Source organism: Cyanistes caeruleus, chromosome Z (genome assembly GCF_971803275.1).
Source record: "Cyanistes caeruleus chromosome Z, bCyaCae1.hap1.1, whole genome shotgun sequence".
Lineage (NCBI taxonomy): Eukaryota > Metazoa > Chordata > Aves > Passeriformes > Paridae > Cyanistes > Cyanistes caeruleus.
Window position 1 is genome coordinate 43120477 of NC_141732.1, and position 23029 is coordinate 43143505.

The 23029-nt window shown below is 39.7% G+C and overlaps 1 long non-coding RNA gene across 1 annotated transcript in view; it reads left to right on the forward strand.

Moving 5' to 3' along the window:
* The first annotated feature begins 573 nt into the window (after positions 1-573).
* The window catches only part of LOC147648395 (uncharacterized), a 26656-nt gene continuing 4200 nt past the window's right edge, over positions 574-23029 (forward strand). The window contains exon 1 of the long non-coding RNA XR_015280674.1: positions 574-864. This is a non-coding gene — a long non-coding RNA (uncharacterized LOC147648395). The remainder of the gene's footprint in view (positions 865-23029) is intronic.

The window sequence follows — 23029 nt, forward strand, 5'->3', positions numbered from 1 at the left end:
CTTCTCCCTCAGTGTATTTCATATTCCTCTCCAAATCTCAACTGAACATATTGTTGTGTTACAACAAACCTGCAGAAACAAAAAATAGTCCTTTTTGAGTTATCCATTTAATGGAAGGATAAGGAGGGAAATAGCCTCTTATTACATTTGCAGAATTGATTTGTGTCTTCATCCTGAACAGTATTATTCTTTCTCTGATACTGAACAGGAAAGAGTGCAGAGGAGATTTAAAAAAGAACCTGAAGGCTGATTAACACGGAGAAATTTAGAAAGCTGCTACTTCCCCGTGCTCTCTCCCTGCCTCCCGTTTTATTAAGAAACTGCTAAAATTGGAGGGAACGCCAAAGATGACATCAGCACAATGGAGAACATGCTGCCCTCCTCAGGCAACCTGCTGTGAGGAGCTCTGCTGCCTTCAGGCCAGGCACTAATGCAGGACAGGCGCCACTACAAGAAATAGCACTATTTAATTTTAACAACCAAGACAGAACTCGGGAACAAAAAGCCGGCTACCGCAGCCCCCAGGCCGGTGACGCGTCCGCTCCCCAGTGAGAGCAGGGCGAGGGCCGCAGCGGCTTGATCGGCTCCCCTGACGGCCTTAAAATGGCGGCGGGCGAGCTGCGAAGAGGGAGGGGGCAGTGTTGGCACCGGCGCCCGCAGACCCTCCTGACAGGGGCTTAGAGTGCGCTGCCGTGAGGCTGGAGCTCTGTAGCTGTGTCGGTGACACGCACCTGCCCCAGGCGAAGGGGGAAATGCAGCACTTCGAGCCCTCCCTTCTCTCTCTTCTCTTCGCCCGGAGCAGTGTGTGACAGAGCCAGCTGGGCAGAGTTGTTTGTGTCGGGGAAAGGCTCAGCCGAGAGAATAGTAATTAACAATTTAAGCAAAATACCGGTGGTGGGTTTTTCTGGTGGGATTTGGTTTTGTGGTTGATTTGTTGTTGTTGTTGTGGTTTGGTTTTGATTTTTGGTTTTGCATTTTTTTGCTTGTTTCCTTAAGACTTACAGACAGGAACTAATAGGCCATGTATGATCTAATGGTACAATGGCTTTTCCTTCCTGTCATTTTTGCCTGTGATCTTGGGAGCCCAGAATATAATCACCTCTTAAATTATATTCATTCTTAAATGAATATACCCTGCACTTGATAGACACCCAGAATTTAAAAATGCTCAAGAAGAATTATTTTTGCACTGGTTTCTCAAGGTGCTTAGGCCTGACTGATGACCAGTGACAGAACCTGAAGGAATGGCCTGAGGTTGTGTCAGGGGAGGTTTAGGCTGGATATTAGGAAAGGGTTTTTTACCCAGAGACGGCTGGGCACTGGAAGAAGCTCCCCAGGGCAGTGGTCACAACACCAGCCTGACAGAGTTCAAGAGGTTTTGGGGATGGTGTTGTGCAGGGCCATGGGTTAATTTGATGTTTCTTGTGGGTCCTTTCTGACTCAAAATATTCTCTCATTCTGTGAAGTCAGGTTGTGCGTGGCTCAGGTGGTAAGATTTGTTTGCAAAAGCACAGCCTTGTAACAACTGTAGCCAATCCTTCTCATTTCTTGCTGCAGGCACCAGGGGATGCACAGAGACTGTTGTCAAGACAGCATACAGCCCTGCACTCGTTCCTGATGGACTCAATTCTTAAAGCTGCGGTAGCTAGAGATGGGGAAGTAGGAAATATATCCCACTGAGCTCCGTCAGGTGACTTGGTGACACCTGTTCAACTCTATCATGAGTCCAGATAGCTGGCTGTCAGGCTGAAGTGTCCAATGTGGGAGACAGGCAGTCTCAACAGAAAATTTTGTAGTTGCATATGTTCACAGAACCACAGAATAATCTGGAGGGGATCCACAAGGATCATTGAATACAACTGGCTCTGCACAGAACCAGTCCCAGGAGTCATACTGTTTGCCTGAGAACACTGAGTGCTGTGACCACTCCTCTGAGGGTCCTGTTCCAGTGCCCAACCGCCCTCTGGGTGAAGAACCTTTCTCTCATATCCAGCCTAAACCTTCCCTGGTGCAACTTCAGGCCATTCCCTCGGGTCCTATCATGGGCACCACAGAGCAGAGATCAGTGCCTGTCCCTCCTCTTCCCCTCACAAGGAAGTTGTAACTTCAGTGAGGTCTCCCCTCAGTCTCCTCCAGGCTGAACAGACCAACGCACCCACTCCTTGTATGGCTTCCCCTTAAGGCCCTTTACTTTAAATAATAATCTTTCTCAGATTGTGGCACCCAAACTGCCCCCAGCACTGGAGCTGGGGCTGACCCAGCTCAGAGCAGAGAGGGATAATCCCCTCCCTTGCCCGGCTGGTGATCCTGTACCTGATGCCCCCCAGGACAGGGTTGTCCCTCCTGGCTGCCAGGGCACTGCTGGCTCATGTTTAACACATCATAGACCAGGAACCCAAGGTCCCTTTCCATGGTGCTGCTTCCCAGTGTCTCATTCCCCAGTCTGTCCATACATTCAGGGTTGCCCCATGCCAGATGCTGAATCCGGCACTTTCTGCTTTTGAACTTGGTATGCTTGGTAACTTCCCAAGTCCTCTAATTTGTGGAGATCTCTCTGCAGGGCCTCCCTGACCTCGAGGGAGTCAACATCTCCCAGTTTTGTATCATCTGTGAGCTTAGTATCCCTTTCAGTTGTGTGTCCAAGATATTAAAGAGTACAGGGCCTAAGATGGAGCTCTATGGGTCCCCCACAGTTTCATCCCCCAGTCTCAGCCCTGATTTCTTCCCAGACCTGGAAAGAAAGCTCCTTTTAGCCTGATTTTTTGCAGACCCAGGGAATTCAGTTGAAGATTGGCTTAAGTATTTAAAGTTATTGATTTCATACTGTACCTTGATCTGCCTTTCATGGATTCTGCTGCAGCTACCACTAATGAGAAACTTCAGGTGTAAATCTAGGATGGGATTCAGGGTCAAGTTCTCATTTTGGTATAGTGTAAGGCATCTGTTATAAATTCAGCACATGCAGCCTCTCTTACTGATACACAAAGAAATGATGGGAAATGAGTAGAAGGCATGCCACATACCTGACCTGAGCAAGCAATTTATATTCTCAATTACACTGCTGTAAAATAAGGTAGTTCATTAAATTCTAGTAATGCCAGGTTTATACCACTGCAACAGTTACATATATTTATAAAAACGTATTTGCATTTTTCTTTGGTGTGATTGATCTAAGGCTTGGAAAGGCAGCTAGGGAGTTTACAGAACTTTCACAGTTAATCCACAGAGTGGTGCTGTTGGCATATTATGGGTATACTGCAGCAGAATATAGATGTTTTTTTAGACTGTTTAATTTAGCTACACTTTTGTCCAGGTGGCATTGTTGCTAAGGACAGAATTCAAACAAAATACATTTCTTTTCCAGGCATTCAGCCTTTCTGAACAATAAGGGCTCTGTTTTAATTGCAGTTCCATGTATCCATATTAGTTTTTGTGTTTTCAGCCAGATTCATGTCATGTTATTGTTGTTTATAAGGGAAAACTAGTGTTCTTTGGCCCTCTTTGGAGAGGACTGTCTGTCCTTGTCACATCTTTTGTCTTCAGTGTATAAAGAAGTGTGACCTGAGGGTTTTAGCTGCAGACTCTGCCGTCTGGAAAGGCTTCTGTCAGCGTGAGGCTCTGCATACAGGGGAGCCAAGCAGAGGAGCTAGGATAACTTTTCTTTCTCACTGACTGACATGTGTGATAGTTACTGGTGCTCTCTAATTCATGGCTGTGCAGAAACACAGTCCTGGGTCAAATTTCTCTACATTATGCTACCACATGCTCTCATCTAAATTCTGCCATGACAAGTTAACTCTCTGAGAAGAAAAGAATATTTTGGTTCTGATGCCCATAAACTCTTGGCCTTTCTGAGGCAATTACCAATAAATCCTGTTTATACCATTCTGTACCACACTAATAAATTACTCTTGGTCCTTTAAAACTTACTGCTGTATTGGTTATTGTGGGGAATGAGGCTACCTTTACCTGAATGACTTACCAGCTGCAAATTCACAAGAATCAAGTTCTTTTTATCTTGTCAGATAAATCAGCCCTCACAGGCCTTTCAGCCCTTTCTCACATTCTCTTTTCTGTCTACTTTGACCCCTTGATTGTTAATGTCAGAAGGACAGTAACTGCTGCTTCACAGAACAGTATGTCTTGATTTTTCTTGGGTACCACTGCTTAGTCTGGCTTGAATCTCCCATAATTACACAATAACAGTGTAAGTCCAGACTTTTTTGTCATAATTATGGAGTAGAATTTCAGACAGCTGCGGTTTGAGATCTCAGTTGATGTGGCCAGTTCTATGAGAATCACTCTGACCTGATTTTTAATTAGTGCTCTCTCAGCTGGCTTACAATATTTACAAGATATTTGTGTGAATGTATTCTGAGGGACACTTGATATATTTTAATAAAAAATTAATTGCTATTCTAGAATGGATAAAAGATTTCTAATGGCTTAAAAATCTATGCAAGTTGAAACAAGAAGACTAGAGGATAGAGTTATCCCCTGTTTGAGAAATCTGAAGAAAATGCTGTGCAGAGAGTCCATATTTCTTTACAGGGAAAATGCTTATTTTATGTCTGTGTGGAAGACTATTATGTATGAAGGCTGCACAGAGAATATTGCAAAACATTGATGAAAATAGAACACACTGTCAATGGAACACTTGATTAATGTGGACTATGAGTCTGGTGATTTCTTATTTCTGCATCAACATATACAAGGTCTAATTTCATAAAAGCGAACCGTCATTTTTTCTTTGCTTCAACTTATTTTGAGATATTCTTCAGTATCTAACTCTTCACTGTTTTGCTTATATTTTAAATTGTTTATCACAAATGTTACTAAAATACACAAACTTTGCCAGTGGCAGGCTGTGAAAAACCTTTATTTGAAAGGGTAATTTCTTCAGCTGTGTCATACTTCCAATATGACTGCCACTGTTCTCTGAAATGCTGTTTTCAGTTGCCAGAAAGTTCATATCTTGAGGAGGGGAAATACTCTATGTTATATATCTGGTTGGGGCATAAAGTTTAAAGCTAAAGCTTTAAGTTTAAGCTCAGGTAGTTCTGCCTTTTCTGGGAATATGTACAGGAGAATAAACATTCTTTGTTGCTATTGAGAAGACCTGCATGCTTTGTAGTAAAGTTCTAGATGTGGCAGGCAGATTGCTCTTTTGCCAGTTGGTGCTTTCTCTAGCCTTGATTGGGTCAGGTTGTACCTTTGAAAACACTTGATTTGTGCTTTCTCAATAAAATCTTTTTTGGAACCCTGAGCTAAATTTTGTGTGGAGATCTCAGCTTGCACTGGGACATCTCTATCCTCTGTCATACCTTTCCAGCTGTCCATACTATATACCAGTATGAAGCCCACAGAACAGCAAGAGCATACTTAACTTCCAAGATGAGCATTTTTCAGTACTTGCCCTCTCTCAGTATGTAGAGGGCCGCTTCCACATTAAATGCTAGAATCAGGATAGCTCTCATCACTATCAGGGCAAAGCAGCAAAGGACTTTGTTGAAGAACCATTTCCTCAGGTAGAAAATGCTTTCTGTCAGAGTTTGAGAGTTGATATGGAATATCCAATCTATACTTTCCTCCATGGCCCGAAAATTACTTTAAAATACATGGGCAAAATATGTTTCATATTTTCCTTCATTGTTACCGCTGAAGATGAATAGATCACACGCACATAGGTTGAGGTGTGGTGAAAACCATGTCAGCAAGCTCAGAAGCTGAGTTTTCAGGGTGACACTTCATTAGCTTATCTGGTTAAAGGTCAACTTACATGCATAAGCAAGGTCTCTTTTAGCCCAAACCAAGAATCCATATAGTCTAGAATTTCTATTTTTGCTGCAAAAGAGCGAAGTTGATAACATTACAAGAAATTTAACACTCCTAAGTTAAGCACTCCACTCCCCCAGTTTTGTGATTTGCAGTCATCCCTCCTCTAACCTTATTTTCTATGACTTTTTCAGATCCTACAACAAATAATTCAAGGATTCTGGAGACAGCAGCCTTATTTACTGGATAGCTTTCCTGCATTCCTAAACTGTCTGTTCTCTAACAAGAATTTTGCAGAGTCTGTTTGGAAAAACAGACTATACTCTCATGCTTAAAAAACAGCAGAGTAGCATCTGCTCAAAGGGGCCAAGTTTTAGCAACCTTAGTATTCTTAGCTTCTATCTGAAGATTTTACACTGCAGAGTGTTTGGTTTTCCTTAGTTTAATGTAACTTCATAGATGGAGAAGAGGTTGTCAGATTAACTGAAGAAAACCAAAATACTGATGCAGGAATACTCTTACATTGTTTAAAGTAGAAATAAAGCAGATATCAGAACTGGGGGAATGGTGTGATGTAAACAGATTCCTCCCTTTAAATGTTTATTCAATTTCCTTTAAGTTCCATTTTGTTTCCTTTTCTCACTGGTTATAATAAACGAAGGATTGGTAAGATGCAATTTTATAGAAAGGCATAGGCTTAATTTTTTAAAGTACTTAGTTTAGAAAATGACCAGTGTAAAAAAGTATGCATCTGTTTAGTTCAAGTAACAAGAAGGCATCATGCACTGGCCAGTTCATAGAAGTTTGGGGCTGTGATCTTTGCAGGCACAGCTCCACTGACTCCCCTGAATAAGCCCAAATGCTCTCCAATTGTTTTTACTTTCTTTTCTCTCAAAATGTAATTTGGCATGGCTGCATATCTGATCCTGTGATGCTGTGACACATACTGGTGCAAAACCCAAGGACTGCAGATGGGGAGTGTTGTATATAGCCATGCAGAGTAAAACAGTGACAGAAATTCTCTGCTAGCAGTTGTTACACATCCTAGATACAGTCAACTCTTGAATTGGGTAAGTGTATCTATGGCTATGTTTCATGTACTCATTTAACAAAGAAATAAAGAATGGGAGCTATTTTCTGGCATTTAAAATATTCTCCTTCCCTACTCTTAAACACTAGCCAGAATCAATGAGAGTATCTTTGGAAACATTTAATCTATTCAGCAGTTAGCCTTCGTTATAAGTGAACTGCTAAATTCAAATGCCCACCAGTATTCTTTGTAATACTAATAGCCTGAATTAGAGAGAGTCTGAAGTTTTGCAGTGTGAAACTCATGGTTTAGGGTCTGCCTCCTAAAGAAAAGGGCTCCATGTCCTCTTCTTCATTGTGTGTCTTTTCTGTCTCTCAGGCTCTTGTGAGGCATCATTAACACTACATATTAGCCAGGTGACATTTGTCTGACAACAGAGTCCTTTTAGGAAAATGTGTGGTTTTGCATAGATGAGACAGGGGAGGGGAGGGGAGAGTAGGGAAGTAGATTAGTCTGCTTTCCTATATCCTTTATCCCAAAATGATGGTTTTTTGTTTTGTTTTTGGGGTTTTTGTGGGGGTTTTTTTTGTGTGGTTTTTTGTTGTTGTTGTTGCTGTTTGTTTTTTATTGCTTTGTTTTTAATGACTTTGAGTAAGTGTTAACATTTGCTTTGGGAATCTAGTAGCCTTCTGTGAAGATAAAGGTAACCAACATATGAAGATAAACTCATTTATTCTTCTTTGATGTTTTCAAAAGGATGTAACTAGTTATGCATCAGGATGGATTCACCCATTTCATTTCCATCTGGTAATCTGAACCTTCTCTATTCTGGATCAGTGTGACACTATTGTAAAAGCAGGCAGTGCCACTGTCAGGCAGCCTTTCTGAAGTCTCTTCTGGGACAGGGCAAGCAGCCTTGGAGATGCACTGGGGAAACAGTGATGTAGTGTGATATAGATAACACTTTGTAGAAGCCAGAGGCCTTTTATTTTAGTGAAGGTGGAAATGTCTCTGGAGGTGTCTAGAGTGGAATTGAGACAGTATTTCTTTTCTGAAGAATGTATGAAAGCATGGAGTTGTCTTTAGGGGCTGATGGACTTTCTGAAAAAAGATGAGTCATTCAGTACTGTGTTTGTCTTGACTGGCTTGGATAAGAATAGAGCTTGTTGACTAAAAGGGAAAGGGAACGAGTATTCAAAAGGAGATCAGCTGAAGGATGTGATATGGCAAGAGGGGAAAGGATATGCAGAGGAGGTGCAATCAAAAACAGATTTTTTTGTGTGTGACAAATTAATACATGATTACACTCCCTGGAATCCCACCTTCTCCAGTTGTCAGGACTGTGGGCTTGTGTGTGGGCTCTTTCAATGCCATACTTCATTAATGACCCTTAAGGGGCTAACATTAACACCTGTTTGTGGTTATTTCCTGTCACTGTTTACTCTCCCAGATGGTACAAATACAATATGCCCAGTGTGTTAAGCATTTGGCAGTAATACATTCTTTGCCAACTAAATGCCATTTATGATACATTTGGCAACTATTTCATGGTCTGAATAATCTGTCCTCAGTCAAAACCAAGAATTTATATTCTCAAAATAAATAGGAAAGAAATAGCTCAATTGTTTCTCTTTCATCTTGTAGTTTGTTTTCTTGTAAGAAAAGGGTAGAACTGAGAAAAATCTTAAAATCTAAAGGAGTGCTAAGAATGAAATGCATGCTCCAGTGCAGTGGGATAAGGGATACTCATGTGATCCTGGAACTATTATTTCATGACCAGAGGATGTGTTGCTTTGTTCTGGTGACTGAAAGCTACAGATATTGGAAGATACTGCTGCAAAGAAGAATGTAATTTCAGGTCTTAAATTAAGTCTTACTGTTGTCTGAGAAATATTTAAAGAAGTAACTGGAGGAATGATAGACAGTGTTTCTGGAGTGCTCTGAGTTGTCCATACTGGCCAAAATGTTTTGTGTGTGTGTGATGCATGTCTTCTGTTTTCAACTCTCCCTGAGCTGAGAGCGTGTCTTTCTAGGATTGTCATGTACCATGTCCTTTTGGGGTTCTAAGGAAATATTTTATATTGACAAAAATAATAAAAATAATCATAATTACTTGACTTTGTCAGAGGCAAAAATGTTAATAAAATAGGCATTTGCTAATTTATAGCCCAATGGGCAAAAGTCTAAAAGGTGAGTAAAAGAATACTTATAGTAATCCATTGATCATCTGTTCTCTAAAATAATTTGTATATAAAATACTACATTCTGCACAGGAAAAGTCAAATGTGATGCATATGCCAACAGTGGGTGTATAGATGCATTTTTCCAGGTGATATTATTTTGAGGCTGAATCCCTCAAGAGACAGCTGTGCCTAGGTGACAGCCATGATGGTAAAGCATTCATCTCTGGATTCTGCACAGGCAAATATCCAAAGCCAGTTATTTTACTAGATCAAACAGAGCAAAGATGTTGTGGAGTTGTGAATGTAGTAATTTACTCTTGAGGTCCTTACTGTGGTGCATGTCCACATGTGTGTGTGTGTGTGTATAAATACTGAAGTCAATTATGAATGCAAGCCACTTTGAGGACAATTTAAGATACAGACTTTGAAAACTGTTTCTTCACTCTTAAGTTCTTATACATCTGAGTGAATATGAGATTATTCCTTCATCAGCTCTTGCCTCTATGATGAATAATTTGCCGAAGATCTAATCAAATCCAGAGATTCTGTTCTTGTAAGTAGAAAAGCTCTGAGAGAGAAGATAAAGAATAAGGCAAAAGCTGCAGCTGGAGAAAACCACTGAATAGTTCACAACCAGTTCTACAGTCAATGTGGATCAATGAGAAGTCATCTTCTACCAGACTGTCAGGGAAGAGAAGATTTTTTCATATATGGCACATATATCACAAACAAGTGGTCCTTTTCACATTTCACTACAGCCCCTCCATCATCTACATCATGCAGGGGAGAGAGGCTTATGGACAAAGGGTACCAAATTGCATAACCATTGCCCTTGTCCTCCTCGTCATTTTTTTAATCTCACCTCTTTAGGTATCAGTGGATCTAAGATACGGCTGCAGTATGCCAAATATACTTACGGTAGGAGATTTTTCTGTAGGTTTTATCAATCTTGATGTTCAAAACATAATTTATTTGCTAGAAAAGCAACTTAATTTTTCATTATGTGTGGTGCATGCCCACACCCTGGTCTTTCAGGTAGGCAATTAAGTAACTGCTTAAGCAGATAAAACGTATTAGAAAGACAGACAGAAAGACTCAGGATGTCTGGCTTCAATAGTAGTGATTATAACCTGAGGCTTCTTTTTCTCTATTTGATGAACCTTCACTGAAGTGAGTTTGATAAAAGAGATAATTTCTAAATTCAGAAAATCTTTCTCTGTTTTACAATGTGTTTCTGCAATCACCACTGAATACCATTGCCCAACTGAATGGGCACAAAAGATATCCTTCCGATTCTGGAAATGTCAAGCAGCTGACTCAGGAGTTGACATTTTCTATTCAGACAGCCAATAATCACTGGTTTATTTTGGACGTCATCTCCTGCTTACCTCTAACTCCATACTGATTACTGAGGTTTGTCTTAAGAGCTTTGTGTATCTGCTTGTGCAGTAAAGAGCGAGGTGTGTGTTTTGTGGCCCAGACTTAGATTCAAAGGAGCTGGAGTTGGAGTGGCTCTCTTTGTGTGTGAAGAAGCTAAGGGATTTTTTTTTTGTTGTTGTTGTTTTTTTGTTTTGTTTTGTTTATTTTGTTGTGGTTGTTCTGTTTGTTTTTTTGTTTTTTGTTTATTTTTTTTTGTGGTGGGGCTGTGTAGTACAAAACAAGCCTCTTTCAATTCAAATGTTTGACAGCAACTCTTAGAATATATTTAAAGCTTTGAAAGCCTTTGGCTTTCAATAAGAAATTGAGATCTCCAGCAGTGGCTGTGCCACAGATTTTCTCAAAACTCAAGAATAGTTTCTCCTGTACTGTCATCAAGCAGACTGCTGGAGAATCCATTGAGTTTTTTCTGCCTTTTTTATCAATATCATCCACAAAAAACTAAATTATTTAAAATTACATGATGATTTAAATGCTGATAAATATTAAGATAGAATGGATTTTACCTGGCTTCTCTCACAACTGTGATGACATGGCTGTGCTGGCAGTATTAAGTATGTTTGTGCTTGTGTATATATACTCAAAAAACAACAGGGCTAAGATGTTATTTATAAAATTCAGGCAGAAGAAATGTATTTGTGAGAGTTATTTCTCTCTTTTTAACTTGGATTAGCATTTGAAAGTGTCCACAAGAGTAATTTTTACAGGTCTGCTTGATCCATCTATTCTCTATCTCAAATATCTTATCTGACTTGGAAAAAAGTAAACTGCATGTCATAGAAACAAAGAACCTGAGTGGGAAAAAGTGGTGCCATGTCCCTGAGGGATATCCATAGAGAGCTATGGAAACTCTATGGGGTTCCAAATCTTTCCCTAGAAGTTGACTAAGAAATAATAAATGAGACATCCTTGTGTCATCTGAGATCTCTCTGTGTCTTTCAGGCATGCCATTGCTAGTTTCTGCTCAGGGTAGTCTGCATAGCAGTTACAAGTGTTAGGAAGAGAGCTGGGAGCACTGTTTTTAGTTTTGGGCAAAGGGAGCATCCTAAATGATGCTTTACTTCAGTCCAGACACTATTTAGCCTGGACTTTAGCTGGTCAGCTCAGTGCAGGGGACATTTTTCAGTACGAAACTAGGATTTTCCAGTCAAAGCCCATTTGCACAAGTTTGAATCCTTTTTATTTTTAATCACTGCTCTCTTGTTGCTCTGTTGTTTTCTTGCTTCCAGTTAACGCATACTTTTTATCAGCAGCAAATGGGAACAATTCATTGATCACATTTTATTTCTAGCTTCAATGATATCTTCATACTGTGATTGATGTGAATAATATGTTCAGCATGATTTTGTGGCACAGATTGTCATCAAAAGAGATTTCCTTCTGGAGAAACTTTGGTTTGGCTATAACACTAGACATTTTTTAAACAAAAATATTAAGAAGATTCATTAGGGATAAGGCTAAAAGAGAGAGGGAAGTTCCTGAATTTTCAGTGCAGGGAGATGACTGAAGTGTCATGAAGTGGCAGAAAACTGCCAGTGAAGCAGGTTTCTCATATTACTGATAAAGTTGGACAGGGGTTGCTATTCTGGCTGATTCCAAATGAGCTTCTATTACTGTTCCTGAGCCATAGACTGCCTTTATAGCCTATTTGTGCTTTTGTGTCAATGTACAACTTCTGTTACCAAATTGCCTTGCCCAAAGAGCAGTTTAGAATTACTTCTAGTTGTAGCTATGCTAATGAAATTTAGCTGGAGAACACCAGCAGCTGGGTGTTGCTTGTGGTCAGAGAGTTTATAGCCTTTATTGACATGGGTTTGGCCTGCTCCAACTAGGGCTCTCCTCAAGCTGTTTCTGACACAGCCTAGAAGAACAAAAGGTGGTAATTCCAAATAGACTGTTCATATGTGCCTCACTGTCACAGAAGTGGGCTGTTCCGTTCCCATTCTGTGCCTGGAAATGCCAGTGTGTATATATGTGTAATTTAGTCAAGGGTGATACATCCCCAGTCAGGCTCAATGCAACCAACTTCCCCAATGTACTTGCAGTGCTGCTGGCCACAGTGTTTGAAATTTGAGGATTTTTTCTCTGCTTCATGTGCCTCCTGTATAGGAGGAGCTAACAGCCTTGTGACTGCTTTTATTTGCAATCATCTTAACTTTATGTGCCATGATTGATCCCCTTTTTCCTTGCTCACATGTACAAACTAGAAGACTTTGAAGGAAGACAAGATTTGTTTTTGCCATTGTCCTATTGCTTGGCTGTTCACAGAGCACTTCCAAGCATAAACAACACATTCTGGTGCAAGCTTCAAACTGTACTTCTGCATTTGGAGTTAACCCAACCTGCCTAATTTGGCACTGTGATACAGAAACAAGAAAGAAAAATCATTATTAAACAGAATACCAACTGTTGTCAGCCTGCAGGGTCAGTTGAATATCCAACATTGATCAAATTTCTGAAGGGCTGAGCAGCCAATATGTCTACTTTTATGTAAATTCCTACCAGAGGACTCTCAACCCTGTCAAAAAACAGGCTATATATGTTGCTCCTCAGATATGGCCTTTATGCATTTGCTTCTGAACATCTGGCTTTACTGAACATGTCTTGTTTAAAATAAAGTTCCCTGAGATGCTTCCTAAAGCTCTGGGGGTAACACTCCGTCTTTTTTCTCTTTTCTCCCTGGAATTTTTCTGGGACTGCAGCCTAGAGAAGGTCTGTAATAAGGCTGCTTGTGCCAGTGGATTAATTAATAAAAGACTGTCAGATTTCTAGTGAAGACATGTTCCTCATAGTAGCATGTCTTAATTCATAGGCATGATATTATACTGAGAGTCTTTATGGTAGAGGCAACTGTTATCTTTTATTCATCCTTTTCTTCCCTGATATCTTCAAGTCTTCAGGCCTCTCTACTTCACCTCTTGTTAGTGAGAGTCATGACTTTCAAGTTCCTGTCCTTCATCTTGAAATCTTAACAGGCATTACATGTTACCTGCATCTTTGCCTTCTCATCCATGGGGATTTCAAATAAAAGAGAAACAGGTTGGTTTTTTTTCACAGAAATATTTCCTGTGTTTCAAAAAAAGAGTTTAAACATTAAGACCCTTTGAAATTAATTAGTAGTCATTGAAATGAAATTTTTGCCCAGTTAAAAAGACCAATCAGCTAAATGATTTTTTTTCTGTATGTAGGAATCAAAGTAATACAGCCTAATTTGCAAGGATTAACATCCGTATAACTCTGATGTCTCTTTATACCCTGTGAATATTTTTTTTGTTATTTTGTGAATAAAATTTTTAGCAGGAATTTGGTTTTTCTCCTTTCTGCCTTGAAAATAATATAAGAGATATGGAAACTGTGGTATGCATTATTCTTCAGTTTTCCACAACTTAATTGAATAATTTTACTATGGCTGTGGTCTTTGTTCAGCCCTCTTTTCTGTTAAAACTCAATGATAAACAGCTGTTTGATTTGCATGAATGGTACTTCTACTTTAGGTCAAGACACTGAACCTGTATCTTGGGAAGGACGGTATTCTCTCATGAAATCTGTAGGAAGAGACCTATGGTCTATAGAGAGACCTATACTGTTTGATGTAAGACTCCTGATAGAAATTGTAGATTTGCTATAGTGGGGAGAATTTTGTTATTATATTTGGTCCCTTAACTTGTTTCAGGCTTGTTCAGCATTCTGAGCTCATTATTTTTATATATTTTTTTTATGTTGGGGCTGATATATTTTTGAGGCATTTCTTCATATTTTTGTCTTTTCTGAAATTTCTTATTCCAGACCAGTATTCTTATTTCCTTCTTCATGATTAGCTGTCTCAGATAGCACTGGGACAACTGTTTTTCCTCTCTCTTATTAGGTTTCTCTTTCTTCAAAGTTCCAGCATCCCATTGGAATGCTTCGTTCTCTCTGTGTGCTGCTTTGCATTTTTTATTGATTTTATTTAGTTGTGAAAACTAGAAAATATTAGAGTTGTCACCATCTTTTGTCCATTTTGTGGTTTATCTGTAGTGGCTCTGAATGTTTTTATGGAGTTAATAGATGCCCTGCAAAACCAGCCATTTCAAGTATGCTCATTTTCTCTTTCACTGGCTATTTATATTCTTCAGTTTACTTTATAATTTCATTGACAAACTCATGTTTTTTTATTTGAAGTTCAGTGGTTTGTCCTGAAAGATGTGCTAGAATTACTTAATATCACAAAAAAATATTTGCAATTACTTCATATTTTTAACTAAAAATTTAAGTTCTTACTTTTTTTTGCGTTGCATAGGGAGTAAAATAAATAACATAAATGACACAGAGTTTACTGGACAAAGTCTGCTTCTGTATTCCTTTTTGGACTAATCATCCATCATGCATAATATTCCGTTATTTCTCTGCAAAGATATAACTGTTTGAAATGCAGACTTGGGAGTACTGGGTTTCTAATGAAAAAGATTTTGGACTAAATCTGAGCTGTTCAGACCACTAATGCTGGTGGGGAGACGTTAATTGCAAAAATATATACAGTATGTTCTGTGAGTCTTTTCTTGCCACATAATCTGTAAATAAGAAGACTAGATATATTACAGAGAAGTGAATCTTTGAGATCTGTAGGATTAGAAGATTGACTGTTGACTTCAAAGAGAACTAAACGCTTTTAAACATCTTGGCTTTGATATTATTTTTGGGAATGCTTACATAGCTGGACAATGGTCAATACAAATCTTTGACAGCAGAAATTGGCCCAAGTTCTCTGCCTTTTTTTAAGGAGGTTTACAGCTTTCAATTTGCTTTATCAGCAGAGCAGCTAGGTTCTATTCTCTGAACTGAGGGTATTAAGAGTTGGAAAAAATTGTGAAATATATGTAATTTTGCAAGATATGTAGAAAAGCTGCAGTAGAAACCATTTGGAAAAAAGATGATTCAGAGATGTCTGTTGTGGCCTAACCCAGAACTATTTGACACAGCACAGCCCCATTGAGTAGGTTTTATGCAAACTTTTCTACTGTGTAGTAGCTGATGACTCCACTTGGATCGTGTTTCACTTCATTTTTACATTTCACTGTGGACAACACTGGTAAAGGAAATGGTTATTCTACAGTCATCATTCCCTGACAGCAAAAGGTCCATCTGGGCATTTGGAAATGACACAGTAATTTCTTGACCCTCATAGAAATTTCCCAGGGAGTTTAGAGAGGCCATGGGCATGCAGAGATGTTAACATATAAGGCCACATCTTGATGTGAACTCAGTATCTACAGTACACAAGATGATTGTCACTGTGACTGTCAGTGTCTGCTTTGTGGTCACTTCCTACTTCCTCTTCCTCCTGCTTTGTCCTTTTTTGCCCAGTACAGGTGGTAATCATTAGAGCTTCTCCCTGTTCTCACCCCCCAAAAACTGTCTACATGACAATGAAATACTGCCTTCTGGAGAACAAGGAGAATTAAGTTGAGGAAAAAACCTCTTCCTCTTCCTGCACATGAAGCCTTAAAAGCACCTAGCACTGAGGGATCAGCCTTCAGTCAATTTGCTGCAGGCTGCTCAGTACTTTTTTGCTGAACACCAAGGGACTCCATTCCTGACACAACAACATAATTTGTTGTGCTTGAAGCCCAGCAGCCTTGAGCTTTTCAGTGAGGCCACTGGAGAGCCCTTGAGAAGGGAACTTAGCTGAGCATGCAGGTAGCTTCTGGGGTGGTAGGAATGACAGGAAGCTCTACCCCAGAAGATGGAAAATTCCATCTGCTCATCTCTCTCTATTCCCTGAAATATCATGCTGGACAGTTATCTGTTATGTTATCTCATACATTATTTGCAGGTTACACCAATGGTTTCTGGAAGTCTAGCATCAGCAGACTTGGTTTTCATGTGATGTTTACATACTCTTCTTATCACCACAGGTATTATTTCACTTCCTTATCTTGAATGTGCTTGGTACATGAAGTTGTCTGACCTCTGTTCTTCCTCTCTCCTCCTGCCTTCTTTTTTGGCAGCTGTAATTTCTACATTTTCTTTCCATAATAAACTTTTGTAATTTAATTTCTTCTTTTACAGTCCTGTTGTAATTTTGTACAGGTTCCTACTTGTCTGGAAAGTAATTCCTAAAATTTCAGTTGTCACTACAGGAAGTGTGGGTCTTGGCATATATATATATATATCTATATCCCTAATGTATAGTATTTATTACTGACATTTACATCTGACCAAATGATTTGTAGGATCACATGACAGAGATGTTGTGTGGGAGGGAGAATGTCATACTCCCCTTTATTTTTCCAGTAACTTCTGGCTTCATTGTTATGTATTTTTGGTTGTCTGGTTTTAAATATCTCTTCCATGTGCTCAGTGTGTAACCCAATTTAATAACTTTCACTGTTCAAAAAATATTTGTTTCTTTTTTCTGATCAGAAGCTCAACTTTTCACACTCTTTTTCTTTACCTATTTTTGCATTATCCAAAAACACCTTTCTACTGTCATATACTGAAAGATCAGTGTCAATCAAAAAGATCTGCAGATAGGACCTGCAGATAGGACCTAAATATATCTGCAGATATGTTTTCAGTGGCTGAAAATTAGGGGCCTGAGCCTAAATTTCCTGAGTTTACTTGGATTTTTATGTCTTTAAAGGAGGCTTAATTTGCTTTTAGTGTTGGATGTTTTTTATGTACATATGTACATGGCCAGAAGAGACTGTTCTGGTCCTTCTCAAAATCCTCACATTTAATATATCCAAGGATCGCACTTGTTGACCAGTGTTGAATTGGAAAACCATTCACTTGAATAGCCAGCTCAAGGAGCTCAAGTCTTTTTCCCATCTGCTTCCAGAGTAGCCTCACCATAGTCTCTGCCTCATTTTGTTCCTAGATGGATGAGTATAGAGCTGACTTTCTTTATCTAAACATTGTTCTTTCTGTGTACCTTCCCAAGTGATCCAATTTCAGAGGCAGTCTGATCTTGTCATTATTTTGTGTTAGTCCAAATTTTATTTCAGTGCCTTCTCTCTAGGCTTCATTACAATTTTACCTGTCAATGTTAATTGTGCAAAAAGCTATTGCAAAAACCAGTTCCAATGAGGGTGACATTTTATTACGTACTTCTTAGTTTGGCTGGTCCTTGATAAATATAGTTTAAATCTGTCATCACCTTTGGTGACGGCAATGTGGAGTGCCCCTGGAAGCTGTAAGCTTCCAGTGCCTGCATTTTCTTCATAGCAAGATACTGTGAATCTCCAGCAGTATAGGTGCTGCTTCCCAATGCTGCTCCGCTCTGCTTTCCAGCCCAACACCCATTTCTCTGACTATCCAGGAGACCCATTTATTGGACCTCTCTTACAACATTTCATTTTCAGTTGGTTCTCTGGCATGGAATTTTCATCATATTCTAAGCCATCTCAGTACATGAACATGAACACTTCATCCAGACCTCTTGTACAGTTTTTGGATGCAGGTTTTCCATATCTGTTTTTAGTTTTGTCTTTCAAAAATTGCTTGTTTCAGTAGCTGTTTAACCTTGGTTTTTTTTAGTTTTGTGAAGTTTTGTTATTGCTGTTGTTTTTTCCTTAATTTCCTTGTGACAGGAAGGAAGTTTGTCTCTGGCTTTTTTTCAGCTATATGATGAAGTTATATGGCATAGTTCTGGGATTTGTATTTTACTAACAGTAATTGATTTTTTTTCTGGAATGCCTCTCTTATTGGGATTGTTTTCATTCCTAATACTCTTAAAAATCTTACTGTCTTGAACTGTCCACGCCACTGATTTATGCCATTTTGTCATGCTACAAAATTTCTATAAGCCTGACTTGTAACTTAGTTTCCTACATATCATTGTCCCTATTTACAGTAGAATTTGTGTATTTTATTTTGAACATCACCTAGGAAGAAATTTCTTTTTCAGGTAAAATTTTTTAATGCTGTTGCTCTTAACCTTCTAATTGAAGGTTCCCTTCTCTGCCAGCTTCTTCTACTCACAAGGAACAATTCTGGCAACATGTATTTGAGATTATACTCCAGGGGACACTGCATGCTGTTTTCCGATATGATTAATCAATCAAAATGCATGGAGCATTTTAGTCTGAAGAAATCAATTTTGAGAGGTGGTCTGTTTCGTTATGACCCACATAAGAAGGTGAGGATTTCCCCCTTCCCTCACAGGAAGAGATTTCACCAAGTACAAGGGGGAAATATTGGTAAGCAATACTAAGACATGAAAGTGGGGGAAGTAGTCAGGCTCAGCAGTCAGGCTTTGATTTGTCACAGATACGTGCATGAAACAAGACAGGGCTTCTGAAGCCAGAGGCAAATGCAGGCTGCAGAGGTCCTGGGCAGAACTCTAGAAATAGAGGACTTGGCTTTTGAAGGGCAGCCCCCAAGCCCCGTTGCATACAGACAACTGCTGGGCAAATGTGGCTGTGGGGGGGCATGTTCAGGGGGTGCAAGAAGAGGGCCATCAGCTGTGCTCAACACATGAAGATCCCAGCGCAGTGTTTAGTTTGGTTGGTTGGTTTTCAAAGGTGAAGAGAATGAAGAAAACAAGCTCTGATGCCATCATGTCACAAGGCTCAAAACCCCCACACTGTGACAGGAGTGGTCTCCCTTCCTGTGGATTGTGATTTCATTTAGAGGGTCTTCACAAAGGTAGGCAATGTGGATGGGAAGTGCTTTGCAGGGCTGAAGTAATATCAAGAAAAAATCAAAACTAGAGGGCTGGGAAGCCCTCTAGGAGATGCAAACATGCCTACACCAGATAGATTTTCTGCTCTGCTTCTCTTGGAGAGTCTCTATGTAAGGAGAGCCCATGTGGAGGCCAGGATATGCTGTGATTTACCCAGAAAGTGCCTCTGGTAATTTCATTCCCCATACCACTGAACAACAGCATTGGCTATACTGGGAGCTATCCATGGGAAGGGCTATTATCAAACACAGGTTAATTTATTTGAAGGACCGGAATAGAGGCACTTCCAAGAGTCAGGAACAGCTCAACAAGAAGGATTGGAGGTGTCCTATCGGTATTTGCTTTGGCATATGCAGAAGTGAAAAATAAAAATTTTTGGATGTGGCCCAGTTTAATTTTAGGTCAGAGAAAGTTCTATGGTCTTCCAAACTGGCTATTTCAATTGTATTATGAAAATATTCCTGCAGGTTTGGCTGCTTCATGATCAGACCAATTTCTCTGTAAAACATGTCATCCATTTAAGAGGTTTTTTTAAAGGAAGAAATATGGGAAAGAACAGCTCTACTTTCTTTAGTTCTTTAAAGTACAAAACCTTTTTTATTTTAAATTTGTAAAAATAATTCTTTCTCTCATGTGGAATCCTCTCTGCCAAACCAGGCACCTCAGCACTGTTAAAGACAGAAACCTTTCCAAATGCTCCTAGGTAGCTTGAAGTGTGGTCGTATAGGTGCCATGTCATTTATTATAAAATATTATAGAAAGAACTCTGATGGGAGTGAAAAACTCTTAGTTTTTTTTCAGAGGAAGTGCCTTTACATAAACCCTGATAGGAGCAGGAGGGTCTAATGAAAAAATAAAAATTATTGATATTTTCGATAAATATTTACATTTTGTATTTTAGCAGGACTGTACAAATGTAAATCAGTTCATTTGTCACCTGCAAAGAAATTGTCTGGTTTTATTTTTAATGCCTATGGGTAGGTAGCAGGAAATTTGTGTTACTCGTGTGTACATGGAAATATTTTCATTGCTGTATTCCTTTGGAAATTCTGTAGTTGTGCTGGAAAAAAAAAAAAGTAATAACCTGAAGTACCACTGGTATGATGGTATGATATGCCTGAAAGTTTTTGCATCCCTGTTCTTCAACTGGAAGAACTTGAGATTACTTGACTTGTTGCTTTCATTCTGTTTGATTTTCTTGGGATTTTGTTTTTTTTATTAATGGGAGACTGGGAGGTGTATTGAGTGTAAACAGTCAAGGCCAGTAGCTCTTCAAACTTCCATTTGTTTGACAAAAATGTTCATGGTTTTGTAGTGGTAGGATTTTTAAAAGATTTGGTACTGTTTAATGATTAATGTCAAACAGTTGGTCTTTCTCCCTTTGTTTTTTAAAGTTCTTATAGGTAAGAAAGTGACAGTAAATCAGCATCGACTGAGTGCAAAGAGATGTTTTTGTCAGATTTATACACCTACTCCCAGACTTTTTGTGCAAAGAGGATCTTGGCTCTCAAGGACACCTGCAAAATATTTCCTAAAGCAAGACAGCTATAGGGGCACTAAAAAGGGAGGAAAATCAGTTGGAAGCAAGTAATTCTTCAGTAATGGAGTCTGAAAAACTGCTGAATCTGATCCCACCATAGCAAGCTGCAGGGTAACACACTGCTTGCTCAGGGAAGTCTTCCCTGACTGTGGCAAATAGAAGGACAGTGGTAAGGCAAGATATACAAATATTAAGTATTTCCAAGTCTCAGTGGCTGCATGTGATCAGTAGAAGGATCACAGATTTCACCATGATGTGAACTTGAAAACCTGCTGAGGTTTGGTTTGATGAATCACTGAAACAGACATGGGTAAATACATTTTCCAAAAGCAGCTTTTATTTGCCCAAGCAAGAGACAGATGTTTTGAGTTCTTACCAATTACATGCCTAGAGTGTAAAAAACTCTGGGTCACTGGTTCTGATTTTGACCTTTCCATTCATAAGAGAAAGACTGAGCTCTCTGAGAATATACTAACATATGGAAACCAATTATTTGCTCTCACTTTAACTCTACAGACTATCAAAAAGAAAAATAACACAACACACTCTGGCTTCAAGGCATGTAAAATAAAACAGTACCGTATACACAGACTGAAGAGCATGTTTCAGGAGAAAGGCAGCACTTTAGTATTTGACATTAGTAAATATACCTTGCAGTAAGTTCAACCAAGAAAGACTATAGTTTTTTCATTCACATGGGATGAATATTTTTCTTTTATGCCACTGTTTCACCATATATGCCACACCATATATGATACTCTAGGATAACCAGCCAACAAGGCATATTTTAATTGCCATGCATGCATAGGCAACATGGCAGTGTAAATACCAGAACCTGTAAGTGAGCAGCATGCTTTACATGGAATGGCTGTTTCAGGGTTCCAAGGTCGTCAGCTTACTCTGTGAGCAGAGGACTTTGCATGTTGGAGGATGTGGAGGCAAAATTGCTGTCTCAGGATTACTGATGTGTCTGAGACAAGGCATGGGGCAAGTGGGTTGTGGGAAACTGAAAGGAGGCTTTCCCCTATTCCTGGAAATGTCTCTGCCCCATCTCCATGAAAACATGGGGGAGCTTAGATGTCCAGGGTGAGATCCCACAGAGATTTGTCAAGAACTAGGCAGGCCTGCATTTGGGATGCATCCATAGCCTGCATCACCATCCATGACCTGCAGCTTGGGACTGGAAGGAGGATGGATATCCAGAGATTCCAGTCACCAAGAAGCTGCCTCTGTTATGACTTCACTCTAACAGGCACAAAACAGGGCTATAATATCTAGACAAAGTACTCTCACCCCTGTAGCTTCTTTGATGTGCAGAGAATTAACTGCCCATGGGTCAGCAACATTTTCAAGCAGCCTTACCATGAAGTGCAACTCTAATGATAGAAGAGGGTCATCTGCCTCTCCCAGGCTCCCTGGTCACTTGTGCAAGCTCAGGCAATGAGACAATGCAGCTGCTGGCAGCTTGAATGCCTGGGAGTGAAAGCTATGGGGTTTCAACTTTGAATGCCCAGCATTGTGATTTAGAAGGACCTTGTTGTCCCCCTTGCTTGAAGCCAACCAACTCTCTTTATTTAGAAAAAATATTATTTTATTTTTTAAAGAAAAAAGTCTTTGCTGATCCAACAACTTTGCTTGTGTTCTGCTAGCTCCAGTAATATTGATGTATGGAAAGAGATCAGCCCTGGAGTTTTAATAATATGTGAGCTGCAGCCTTGCTCTGCAAGTGGATGGGATTGTAATAGTGTCTGCTAAAACTATTCCTGCCAAAACAAACACCAGGAAAGATTTCTTTTCCGTATACCAAAGTCTCACTTTAGCACTTGCCAGGGAACACTTTCCTCCTCCTGTCTTCTGCCTGTGCTGGACAAATAAAGAGGGCACAGCAGTTCTGGAGGACTGCCTGAAAGGTTGTAGGCTGCAGTCCTTAATGCAGTGCTCTTTGTATGCTCAGAAAGGGCTTTACTCTTTCATTTCAGAACTTTTATAGGACCTTAGGGCTGGGGCCTGCATTCTTCTGCAGTAAGCTCACAAAATTAGATTCCCTTTGGACTTGCAAACCTTGGCCACGTTCATATTTTATGTGAGCCCCTCTGCACAACTGATTCTTCTGGTGTTTATTTTTCTTGATTTGAAATAATTCTTATTTTCCTCCGAGGAAACCTTGCCTGTTAACGACTGCTAGCTGTAGCATGCCATCAACTATCCTCAGGTCTTCTCCCATGGCTCTGTCTTATCTCATCCATCACCTCCAGACGTGAGGTCAGAGGTTACATGAAGTAGAGGGAAAAAAATTATGCTTGTGAAGAACTGAATTGTTTTGCTTTAAAATGTTGTCCAGAGGTTAGTTATAGAAGCCTTCTTGGCTCAAGTGGTCTTCTCTCCTGTAGGAATGGGGA